Raw genomic sequence first — 12,736 nt, 5'->3', positions numbered from 1 at the left:
CCGGAGGGCGGTACGGGGGAACCGCGTGAGCCACGCCCTGAAGGAAGGTCTTGACAGGACCAAGGGGGGCCAGTGGGCGCTGAAACAAAATGGACAGCGCAGACACCTGACCCTTCAAAGAACTAAGACCCAGACCTTGGGCAAGTCCGCTCTGCAGGAAGGACAAAACGGTGGGGAGAGAAAAGCGGAGCGGAGGAATCCCCAGATCGGCACAGAACCCCAAATAGGTCCTCCAGGTCCTATAATAGATCCTAGAAGAGGACGGCTTACGGGCGCGGATCATGGTGCGGACGACGTCCGCAGAAAAACCCCTACGTGTCAGGACGGTGGTCTCAACAACCACGCCGTCAAACGTAGGGACCTTAAACGCGGGTGGAAGATCGGTCCCTGAGAGAGAAGATCTTCCCTGGCGGGCAGCGGCCAGGGCGCGTCTGCCAGGAGCAGCATGAGGTCGGCATACCAAGACCGGCGGGGCCAGTCCGGAGCGACCAGAATCACCGAGACGCCTTCCGCCGCGATCTTCCGAAGGACCTTGGGCAGGAGTGGGATGGGAGGGAATATGTATGGACGCGCGAAGCCTCGCCAAGGAAGAACGAGGGCGTCGGCTCCGCAAGCTCCCGGATCCCTGGCCCTGGACAGATAGGCGGGGACCTTGTGATTGAACTTGGAGGCCATGAGGTCCACGTCCGGTATGCCCCAACGAAGGCAAATGGCCTCGAATACCTCCGGGTGAAGAGACCACTCGCCGGGGTCGACAGTGGTGCGACTGAGGAAGTCCGCCGCCCAATTGTCCACCCCTGGAATAAAAATTGCCGATAGGGCCGGGACGTGGGTTTCCGCCCAACGGAGAATGCTGGAGACCTCCCTCATTGCAGCAGCGCTGCGAGTGCCCCCCTGGTGGTTTATGTACGCCACAGCCGTGGCGTTGTCCGATTGTACACGAACTGGATGACCCTTCAACAGATGAGTCCAGTGTCGTAGAGACAGAAGGGCCGCTCTCAGTTCCAGGACATTGATCGAGAGTCTGGACTCCAATGGAGACCAAATGCCCTGGACGGATCGGGGAGGAAAGACGCCTCCCCAGCCCAAGAGACTGGCATCGGTTGTAACCACCAACCAGTTGAGTGGCAGAAAGGACCTGCCCAGAAGAGGGGACTGTAACCACCAGCGGAGAGATGACCTCACCGGAGGCGATAGATGGAAGGGATGATCCAGAGACTGCGGCGATTTGTCCCAGGAGGAGAGGATCGCCCGTTGGAGAGGGCGGGAGTGAAACTGCGCAAATGGGATCGCCTCGAAGCAGGCAACCATCTGCCCCAAGACCCGCATGCAGAAGCGGAAGGACGGTCGACGGTGGAGAAGGAGACCCCGAACCGCCCCACGGAGGATCAGACGTTTTTCCGAGGGAAGACGTACTTCCGCCGCTCCCGTGTCTAAAAGCATTCCCAGGAAGACCAGTTGTCTGGAGGGGGGAAGGGAGGACTTGGGGAAGTTGATGACCCAACCGAACCTCGTCAGAGTCTCTAGAGTGAGATCCACGCTGGCAACCGCTTGAGAAAAGGACGGAGCCTTGATGAGGATATCGTCCAAGTACGGTAGCAGAAAAACACCCCTGGAACGGAGTAAGGCCAAAACCGGGGCCAGGACCTTGGTGAACACCCGGGGGGCTGTTGCCAGCCCAAAGGGAAGGGCGACAAACTGGAAGTGGAGGTCCCCCACGGCGAATCGGAGGAAGCGATGGTGACACCGGGCTACCGGAACATGGAGGTAGGCATCCTGTATATTGATGGAAGACATGAAATCTCCCTGCTCCAGGGAAGCCACCGCGGAACGGAGGGACTCCATCCGAAACCGACGAAGGAGGAGAAAACGGTTGAGCTTTTTGAGGTCCAAAATGGGCCGCACCGAACCTCCCTTTTTGGGAACTACAAAGAGGTTCGAGTAGAACCCTTGGAACCTTTCCTCTAGAGGAACGGGGGTAATCACCCCCCTGTCCAGTAAGGCTTGAACGGCCGCGGAGAACGCAGCCGCGCGTTTCGGGTCCCGTGGCGAGCGGGAGCGAAAGAACCGATCTGGAGGGAAGGATGCAAATTCGATTTTGTATCCGGAGGACACAATTTCGAGGGCCCAGGCGTCGGAGACGTGAGCCAACCAGACGTCCCTGAAAAGGAGGAGCCGGCCCCCCACCCGGGTGGGTGGGGGCGCGCCTTCAGGCAGAGGATTGCTTTGCTGCGGGTGTGCGGGCAGCCTGCGGCTTGCGCCAGGAGGGCTGCGCCCGAAAAAAAAAACGGCTTCCTATGCTTGTCCTGGGGAGGAGCCGAAGCGGCAGCTGTGGTGGGAGCCCCAGAGGCCCTGCGGGAGGACCGAAAACGAGACGCACCAGGGCGTCCGCGGGGGGCGCCCCTGGCTTGGGGTTGAGGAAGATGGGTGCTTTTACCACCCGTGGCCTCCGAAATAAGTTCGTCTAGGCGGACCCCGAAAAGGCGGGAACCCGCAAACGGTAGCCCCGCCAAGGAACGTTTGGAGGCAGCGTCCGCTTTCCAAACCTTCAGCCAGAGCTCCCTCCTGACGGAAACTGCCAGGGCGGAGGAGCGTGCAATAAGGGCTCCCGCATCAAGGGAGGCCTCACAAACAAAATTCCCGGCACGAATAATAAGCTGGGCCAAGGAACGTAGGTCCTGGATGGGGACGTCCGAGTCCAACTCCTGTTCCAGCTGCGCACCCCAAGCAGAGATTGCTTTCCCTGCCCAAGCAGAGGCAAAAACCGGTCTGAGAGCAGAACCGGAGGCAGCAAAAATGCCCTTGGAAAGGGTCTCCATGCGACGGTCCTCCGCTGACTGAAGAGAGGACCCGTCAGGTACAGGGATGGCCGTGTTCTTTGACAGCCGGGCCACAGGGGGGTCCACCTTGGGTGGGGAAGACCATGTGGCCACGACATCGGCTGGAAAGGGATAGCAAATGTCCAGCTTCTTGGGGTTGACAAAACGGGCGTCCGGGCGAGCCCAAGCCTTAGACACCACAGAGGAGAAATCAGAGTGGATTGGAAAGACTTTTGAGACCTGCCTGGGTCTGATAAAGGAGACGCTAGCTGCGTCCGAGCTAGGGGGATCATCCTGCACCTTAAAGGTGTCACGAATATCCGAGATGAGTTGACCCATCGCTGAGGCTAGCTTGGACGGCAGGGCCGAGTCCATTTCCAAATCTGAAACCGCCAATTCACCCTCAGAGAGCGAATCCTTTGGAGAGGAGAGGCTCGTCTGGGTGCGCACGCGTGGCGGGGAGAGGGAGGCATCCGAGGAGGAGGCTCGCTCTACTCTAATACGCTTCTGAGAGTGCCTAGCCCGGGAGGGGTCACTAAGAGGGAGTGAACCCGCTGCAGAAGCAGTGGACCCGGAGGGCGCGACAATCAGTGAGGCGTCCTGCGGGGTAGGTGGCCTGTCTATTAGGCGGCCCACGACATGAGTGAGGCTTTCCACGGCCTGGGACAGGGATCTAGCCCAGTCAGGGGGGTCAGAGGCAGCAGGGAGCGACACAGCGGGCGACTGAGGCTGCGGTGGAGCCCTGCATGCAGTACAGTGCGGATCAGACTGCCCCCGGGGAAAGGGTTCCCTACAAGCCGTACAGGCATGGTACCAAGGCTTGGCGGCTGCAGAAGGGTCTGACATGGTGGAACAAGATGTTGCACTTGAAGTGGGAGACCCCAAAGAAAAGGAACGGGGATAACACCCAAGCGACAGTACTGTGGCACGGAGGGGGTTAAAAGTCCTACCAGACCCGGATGATGCAAGCGGCAGCGGTAAGGGGAACAGACTGAGGAGGCTGTGGAGGAGAGGCAGCAGCACCGGCTTCGGATCGCACTGCAGAGAGGATTCCACGCAGCACTGTGCGATGAACCCGGAAGTAGCGGAGCGCATGTAGGAAGCTCCGCCCCCCCTCTGCCGCTCTGAAGCAGAGCCGCGCGCGCGGCAAAATGATTTTAACCCCCCAAGTGAAGAAGTGCCGGCCATGAAATGGCGCCGTTCACACCATGTAAGCGGCCCCCGCCGCGCCTGCTTCAACCTGCGAATTGGCCGACGGTTTGCTTGCCTGCAGCCGTCCCCTGTAAGGCAGCGTCTCTGTGCCCAGATAAAACTCCCCTCCAACATTGCCCGGTAAGGGGGGGGGGGGGCTCGGGAGGGGTGGTGGGAATGGCTGTAGCAGTGTGTATGTAGCAGTGGCCATGGCCATGGGGACGTAGCAGCGGTGGGAGGGAGGGAAAAGGGGAGGCTGGAGCAGCCACTCTCACCATTCGCTGTCTTCACCCTCAATCCGTCCAGCAGGGTCGCCCCTTCAGCTCCTGGCACCGCAGTGGCAGGAAACCGGGGGAGGGACTTGGCGTGCGGGCGACCCTGAGCTGGCGGGACGCAGGGGAGCGAGGCTGCCCTGGTCCACCTTGTCTTCTGTGGGGGAGGCGGCAGTGCGGAATTACCGGCACTGGCGCAACTCAACCCCGGGAGAAACAGAGGGGTCTAATGCGCCTCTGTTGTCCCTGTAGGTAGAAAAAAATCGAATTAAAAACAACAAATAACGCAAAAATAAAAATCATAGGAAAAACAACCCTGCATAAGCAGGGGGTGTCTTGCCTCCTTGGACACTAAGCAAAAACTGGCAGTCTCTTCTCCAGGCTGAGGGGTATAGCTGATGGAGGAGGGGCTTACAGCTTTCACTTAGTGTCACGCCTCCTAGGGAGCAGAGCTATACCCATGGTTTCCTGTGTCCCCCAAGGAATATGGGCGAGAAATCATATGTACCCTAAACTAGTACCAACAATACTGCCACCCTATCCCGTAGTTTCTAAAATGGGGTCACTTTTTTGGAGTTTCTACTCTAGGGGTGCATCAGGGGGGCTTCAAATGGGACATGGTGTCAAAAAAAACAGTCCAGCAAAGTCTGCCTTCCAAAAACCGTATGGCATTCCTTTCCTTCTGCGCCCTGCAGTGTGCCCGTACAGCAGTTTAGGACCACATATTAAAAAATATTGATACAGTGTGTATTACTCATACAGGTTCCTGCCTATGAGATCCAGGGGGCTGGATCTCACAGGCTCGTCACCGGAAGGCAGCGCCGATGCCTAAGGAAGGCATCACGCTGCCTTCCATGCCATCGGGTCCCCCTTACAGCCGCAAGGGGACCCGATGGAACCGCCGCCCGCTGAAACTTGTGAAAGCCACAAACCGCAGGGTTACAGGACCCCCCCGCGCATTGTCCCCGGGTGCCTGCTCAATGATTTGAGCAGGCACCTTGTTCTGATCACCGCCCGCCGCGCAGCGGAGATCGGAACTACACATGACGTACCGGTACATCACGTGTCCTTAAGTACTGGTACGTCCTGTGTCCGCAACAGGTTAAAGGGGTGGGACATCATACAGTACTAGATGCACATTTACTGGGAACAGCACATACATGTAATAGACGCCAATTTTCAATGGTTTAACATGCCCAATTTATGTTTACTAGCAGATCCTCTTACCTGCTTGCTGTCGCAGCAGTCTCAAAGTAGAGTATACCAAAATTTTGATTCGGTTTCGATACCATAAAAAAGTATTGCGATACTCTACCATTCAATACCACACAAAAAAAAAATAAAACAAAAAAAGCCACGTGCATTCCGCATTTTTAAAAATGGCGAATCGCACAGATTTTTTTTATAATATTTTAATAGTTTGGAGTTTTCGGACGTGGCGATGTTTATTTATTGTTTATATATTTTATATGTAAAATTGGGAAAGGGGGTGATCTATACGTAATATTTTGGTGTGTTTTTTTTTTTTACTTTTTGTTTTTTTTTACAGTTTATTTAATAACTATCCTGGGATCTTCTAATCCCTTGTCCTATTCACCCTAATAGAGATCTATTAGGGTGAATAGGACTTCACACTCTCCCTGCTGCTCTGTGCATAGTGCACACAGCAGCACAGAGATTACCATGGCAGCCAGGGCTTCAGTAGCGTCCTGGCTGCCATGGTAACCGATCGGATCCCCAGGATTACATTGCTGGGGCTCCGATCAGAAGCTGCCACTGCCACCAATGAGGAGGAGGGGAGGGGACCCTGTGGCCACTGCCACCAATGATTATAATACTGTGGGGGTTGAGGGGAGGAGGGGGCACTGCGCCACCAATTATAATTAACCCTTAATACAGGAGGCAGGTACTGGCAGCAGATCAGCGGCAGTTAACTGCCGCTGATCACAGCTCCCTGTCAGAGGCAGGATGTCGGCTATGTGATTCTGCTGCCGGCACCTGCCTCCTGTATTAAAAGTTAAAGACCACCTTATATAGGTTCGGACTTTGTTAAGCAGCAGGCTACACAGAGCGGCGCCCATTACCGTCTCCTGCAGTTCTGCTCCATATGCTAATTACTATCGGAGCGATGGGGAGGAGACAGCAGCTTCTCTAGTCCAATCGCAGTGCAGGGAGAAGGAACGCCCACTACAGAAGCTGCCGTCTCCTCCCCATCGCTCACATAGTAATTAGCATATGGAGCAGGACTGCAGGAGATGGTAATGGGGCACAGGCGCACAGCGGGCGAACGGAGCGGCGCCCAGGAATAATAGTAAGTGCTGGGACATCCCTGGGCGCCGCTCTGTGTAGCCTAATACTTAAAGTCCAGACCCATGAAAAAGGAGACTTTTGTATTACTTACCAGTAAAGTCTCTTTCTCGCTCTTCCTTGGGGGACACAGGAAACCATGGGTATAGCTCTGCTCCCTAGGAGGCGTGACACTAAGTGAAAGCTGTAAGCCCCTCCTCCATCAGCTATACCCTTCAGCCTGGAGAGAGAGACTGCCAGTTGCGTGTCCAAGTAGTGAAAGATAACCACCAACCGGAAAAAAGAACTGTCAAGCCCCAACGGGGCAACCAAGCCGGAACCACAACTGTAAACCCAAATGAAGGGCGGGTGCTGTGTCCCCCAAGGAAGAGCGAGAAAGAGACTTTACTGGTAAGTAATACAAAAGTCTCCTTTTCTCGCCCATATTCCTTGGGGGACACAGGAAACCATGGGACGTTCCAGAGCAGTCCCAGAAGGGAGGGACCAGAAACAAACTAGACCAACACCAGAGGCATCAATCAACTGCCGCCTGCAACACCAGACGGCCTAAAGCAGCGTCAGCCAACGCATGAGTATGCACCCTGTAGAACTTGGTGAAGGTGTGCAAGGAGGACCAAGTGGCCGCCTTGCAAATCTGCTCCGTAGAAGCCCGATTCCTCTGAGCCCAGGAAGCCCCGACCGCTCTAGTGGAGTGAGCGGTAACACCAAGGGGCGGAACCTTGCCCTTGGCGAGATAAGCCTCAGTAACAGCCATCTTGACAAAACGGGCGATAGCAACTTTGGACGCGGCTATCCCTCTGTGCGACCCCTCCGGAACCACAAAGAGCGAGTCAGTACGCCTGAAAGAGCTGGTTACCTCCAGGTAAACCTTGAGCGCCCTGACAACGTCCAGGCGATGAAGCTTCCTCTCCCGAGGGTGGGAAGGGGAAGGACACAAAGAGGGGAGAACGATGTCCTCGTTCAGATGAAAGGCGGAGACCACCTTAGGAAGGAAGGAAGGGACCGGACGAAGAACCACCTTGTCCTGGTGGAACACTAGGAAAGGTTCCAGACAGGAGAGTGCAGCCAATTCGGACACCCTCCGAAGAGAAGTGACTGCTACAAGGAAAATAACCTTGCAGGACAGAAGTCGCAAGGAAACCGTCCGCAGAGGCTCGAAAGGAGAAGCCTGGAGCGCTGAGAGAACCAGGTTCAGGTCCCAGGGCGGTACCGGAGGGCGGTACGGGGGAACCGCGTGAGCCACGCCCTGAAGGAAGGTCTTGACAGGACCAAGGGGGGCCAGTGGGCGCTGAAACAAAATGGACAGCGCAGACACCTGACCCTTCAAAGAACTAAGACCCAGACCTTGGGCGAGTCCGCTCTGCAGGAAGGACAAAACGGTGGGGAGAGAAAAGCGGAGCGGAGGAATCCCCAGATCAGCACAGAACCCCAAATAGGTCCTCCAATAGATCCTAGAAGAGGACGGCTTACGGGCGCGGATCATGGTGCGGACGACGTCCGCAGAAAAACCCCTACGTGTCAGGACGGTGGTCTCAACAACCACGCCGTCAAACGTAGGGACCTTAAACGCGGGTGGAAGATCGGTCCCTGAGAGAGAAGATCTTCCCTGGCGGGCAGCGGCCAGGGCGCGTCTGCTAGGAGCAGCATGAGGTCGGCATACCAAGACCGGCGGGGCCAGTCCGGAGCGACCAGAATCACCGAGACGCCTTCCGCCGCGATCTTCCGAAGGACCTTGGGCAGGAGTGGGATGGGAGGGAATATGTATGGACGCGCGAAGCCTCGCCAAGGAAGAACGAGGGCGTCGGCTCCGCAAGCTCCCGGATCCCTGGCCCTGGACAGATAGGTGGGGACCTTGTGATTGAACTTGGAGGCCATGAGGTCCACGTCCGGTATGCCCCAACGAAGGCAAATGGCCTCGAACACCTCCGGGTGAAGAGACCACTCGCCGGGGTCGACGGTGGTGCGACTGAGGAAGTCCGCCGCCCAATTGTCCACCCCTGGAATAAAAATTGCAGATAGAGCCGGGACGTGGGCTTCCGCCCAACGGAGAATGCTGGTGACCTCCCGCATCGCTGCAGCGCTGCGAGTGCCCCCCTGGTGGTTTATGTACGCCACGGCCGTGGCGTTGTCCGATTGCACACGAACTGGATGACCCTTCAGCAGATGAGTCCAGTGTCGCAGAGACAGAAGGGCCGCTCTCAGCTCCAGGACATTGATCGAGAGTTTGGACTCCGATGGAGACCAAATGCCCTGGACGGATCGGGGAGGAAACACGCCTCCCCAGCCCAAGAGACTGGCATCGGTTGTAACCACCAACCAGTTGAGCGGCAGAAAGGACCTGCCCAGAAGAGGGGACTGTAACCACCAGCGGAGAGATGACCGCACCGGAGGCGATAGATGGAAGGGATGATCCAGAGACTCCGGCGATTTGTCCCAGGAGGAGAGGATCGCCCGTTGGAGAGGGCGGGAGTGAAACTGCGCAAATGGGATCGCCTCGAAGCAGGCAACCATCTGCCCCAAGACCCGCATGCAGAAGCGGAAGGACGGTCGACGGTGGAGAAGGAGACCCCGAATCGCCCGACGGAGGGTCAGTCGTTTTTCCGAGGGAAGACGTACCTCCGCCGCTCCCGTGTCTAAAAGCATTCCCAGGAAGACCAGTTGTCTGGAGGGGGGAAGGGAGGACTTGGGGAAGTTGATGACCCAACCGAACCTCGCCAGGGTCTCTAGAGTGAGATCCACGCTGGCAACCGCTTGAGAAAGGGACGGAGCTTTGATGAGGATATCGTCCAAGTACGGTAGCAGAAAAACACCCCTGGAGCGGAGTAAGGCCAAAACCGGGGCCAGGACCTTGGTGAACACCCGGGGGGCTGTTGCCAGCCCAAAGGGAAGGGCGACAAATTGGAAGTGAAGGTCCCCCACGGCGAATCGGAGGAAGCGATGGTGACACCGGGCTACCGGAACATGGAGGTAGGCATCCTGTATATCGATGGAAGACATGAAATCTCCCCGCTCCAGGGAAGCCACCGCGGAACGGAGGGACTCCATCCGAAACCGTCGAAGGAGGAGAAAACGGTTGAGCCTTTTGAGGTCCAAAATGGGCCGCACCGAACCTCCCTTCTTGGGAACTACAAAGAGGTTCGAATAGAACCCTTGGAACCTTTCCTCTAGAGGAACGGGGGTAATCACCCCCCTGTCCAGTAAGGCTTGAACAGCCGCGGAGAACGCAGCCGCGCTTTTCGGGTCCCGGGCGGGCGGGAGCGAAAGAACCGATCTGGAGGGAAGGACGCGAATTCGATTTTGTATCCGGAAGACACAATTTCGAGAGCCCAGGCGTCGGAGACGTGAGCCATCCAGACGTCCCTGAAAAGGAGGAGCCGGCCCCCCACCCGGGTGGGTGGGGGCGCACCTTCAGGCAGAGGACTGCTTTGCTGCGGGTGTGCGGGCAGCCTGCGGCCTGCGCCAGGAGGGCTGCGCCCGAAAAAACGGCTTCCTACGCTTATCCTGGGGAGGGGCCGAAGCGGCAGCTGCGGGGGGAGCCCCAGAGGTCCTGCGGGAGGACCGAAAACGAGACGCACCAGGGCGTCTGCGGGGGGCGCCCCTGGCTTGGGGTTGAGGAAGATGGGTGCTTTTACCACCCGTGGCCTCCGAAATAAGCTCGTCTAGGCGGACCCTGAAAAGGCGGGAACCCGCAAAATGTAGCCCCGCCAAGGAACGTTTGGAGGCAGCGTCCGCTTTCCAAACCTTCAGCCAGAGTTCCCTCCTGACGGAAACTGCCAGGGCGGAGGAGCGTGCTATAAGGGCTCCCGCATCAAGGGAGGCCTCACAAACAAAATTCCCGGTCCGAATAATAAGCTGGGCCAAGGAACGTAGGTCCTGGATGGGGACGTCCGAGTCCAACTCCTGTTCCAGCTGCACACCCCAAGCAGAGATTGCTTTACCTGCCCAGGCAGAGGCAAAAACCGGTCTGAGGGCAGAACCGGAGGCAGCAAAAATGCCCTTGGAAAGGGTCTCCATGCGACGGTCCTCCGCTGACTGAAGAGAGGACCCGTCGGGAACAGGGATGGCCATGTTCTTTGACAGACTGGCCACAGGGGGGTCCACCTTGGGTGGGGACGACCAGGTGGCCACGACATCGGCTGGAAAAGGATAGCAAATATCCAGCTTCTTGGGGTTGACAAAACGGGCGTCCGGGCGAGCCCAAGCCTTAGACACCCCGGAGGAGAAATCAGAGTGGATTGGAAAGACTTTTGAGGCCTGCCTGGGTCTGATAAAGGAGACGCTAGCTGCGTCAGAGCTAGGGGGGTCATCTTGCACCTTAAAGGTGTCACGAATATCAGAGATGAGTTGACCCATCGCTGAGGCTAGCTTGGACGGCAGGGCCGAGTCCATTTCCAATTTCGAAGCCGCCAATTCACCTTCAGAGGGCGAATCCTTTGGAGAGGAGAGGCCCGTCTGAGTGCGCACGCGTGGCGGGGAGAGGGAGGCATCCGAGGAGGAGGCTCGCTCTACTCTAAAACGCTTCTGAGAGTGCCTAGCTCGGGAAGGGTCACTAAGAGAGGGTGAACCCGCCGCAGCGGCGGAAGCGGTGGACCCGGAGGGCGCGACAGTAAGAGTGGCGTCCTGCGGGGTAGGCGGCCTGTCTATTAGGCGGCCCACGACATGGGTGAGGCTTTCCACGGCCTGGGACAGGGATCTAGCCCAGTCAGGCGGGTCAGAGGAAACAGGGAGCGACACAGCGGGCGACTGAGGCTGCGGTGGAGCTCGGCATGCAGGACAGTGCGGATCAGACTGCCCCCGGGGAAAGGGTTCCCTACAAGCGGTACAGGCATGGTACCAAGGCTTGGCGGCTGCAGAAGGGTCTGACATGGTGGAAAAAATGTTGCACTTAAAGTGGGAGACCCCAGGGAAAAAACGGAACGGGGATTACACCCAAGCAGCAGTACTGGTGGCACGGAGGGGGTTAACAGTCCTACCAGACCCGCGGACAGTGCAAGCGGCAGCAGCAAGGGCAGCAGACTGAAGGAGGCTGTGGAGGAGTGGCAGCAGGCACGGAGATGAAGAGCTTCAGGATCGGACGGCAGAGAGGATTCCACGCAGCACTAGAGATGTGGAGCCCGACGAAACAGGAAGTAGCGGAGCGCATGTAGGAAGCTCCGCCCCCCCCCTGCCGCACTGAAGGAGAAGGCAGAGCCGCGCGCGCGCGGCAAAATGATTTAACCCCCGAGGAAGATGAAGTGCCGGCCAAGATAAAATGGCGCCGTTCGCGCCCCCCGCCGCGCCTGGATGTGGCAGACGGCCTCCTGCCCACAGCCGTCCCCCTGATGCTCTGCCGCTAGAGAAGACCGAAGTCCCCCCCAAATGATGCCCGGTAAAGTTGCCGGTCCAGTTATGCCCATGTGGGGGGGGGGGGTCGATGAATGGAAAAACGCTTGCCTTCAAGCGTAGACGTAGCAGCGGTGGGAGGGAGGGAAGGGGAGGCTGGAGCAGCCACTCTCGCCATCCGCTGTCTTCACCCTCAATCCATCCAGCAGGGTCGCCCCTTCAGCTACTGGCACCGCAGTGGCAGGAAGCCGGGGGAGGGACTTGGCATGCGGGCGACCCTTGAGCTGGCGGGACGCAGGGGAGCGAGGCTGCCCTGGTCCACCTTGTCTTCTGTGGGGGAGGCGGCAGTGCGGAATTACCGGCACTGGCGCAACTCAACCCCGGGAGAAACAGAGGGGTCTAGTGCGCCTCTGTTGTCCCTGCAAGTAGAAAAAAACAGAATTAAAAACAACAAATAACGCAAAAAATAAAAAAATTTTAGGAAGGCAACCCTGCCTTAGCAGGGAGTGTCTTGCCTCCTTGGACACTAAGCAAAAACTGGCAGTCTCTCTCTCCAGGCTGAAGGGTATAGCTGATGGAGGAGGGGCTTACAGCTTTCACTTAGTGTCACGCCTCCTAGGGAGCAGAGCTATACCCATGGTTTCCTGTGTCCCCCAAGGAATATGGGCGAGAAAGTACTATAATTGGTGGCGCAGTGCGCCCTCCCCTCCTCCGCCCCACTGGTGGCAGCGGCACAGGGGGAGGGAGACACTGCTTCCTTCTCCCCTGTGCTGCTGAGGGAACATGAGCGCGCTGACAGCAGCGCTCATGTTCTGTGATACTAGA

General features: G+C 57.7%; 1 protein-coding gene across 1 annotated transcript in view; it reads right to left on the bottom strand.

The window, feature by feature from the left end:
- The window catches only part of CDAN1 (codanin 1), a 137,160-nt gene that overhangs the window by 30,360 nt on the left and 94,064 nt on the right, over positions 1-12,736 (bottom strand). The gene's annotated exons all lie outside the window — the stretch shown is intronic.

This window comes from Bufo bufo, chromosome 11 (assembly GCF_905171765.1).
Source record: "Bufo bufo chromosome 11, aBufBuf1.1, whole genome shotgun sequence".
Classification (NCBI taxonomy): domain Eukaryota; kingdom Metazoa; phylum Chordata; class Amphibia; order Anura; family Bufonidae; genus Bufo; species Bufo bufo.
The sequence above is the reverse complement of the archived record's forward strand: the minus strand, read 5'-3'. Positions and strand labels throughout refer to the sequence as shown.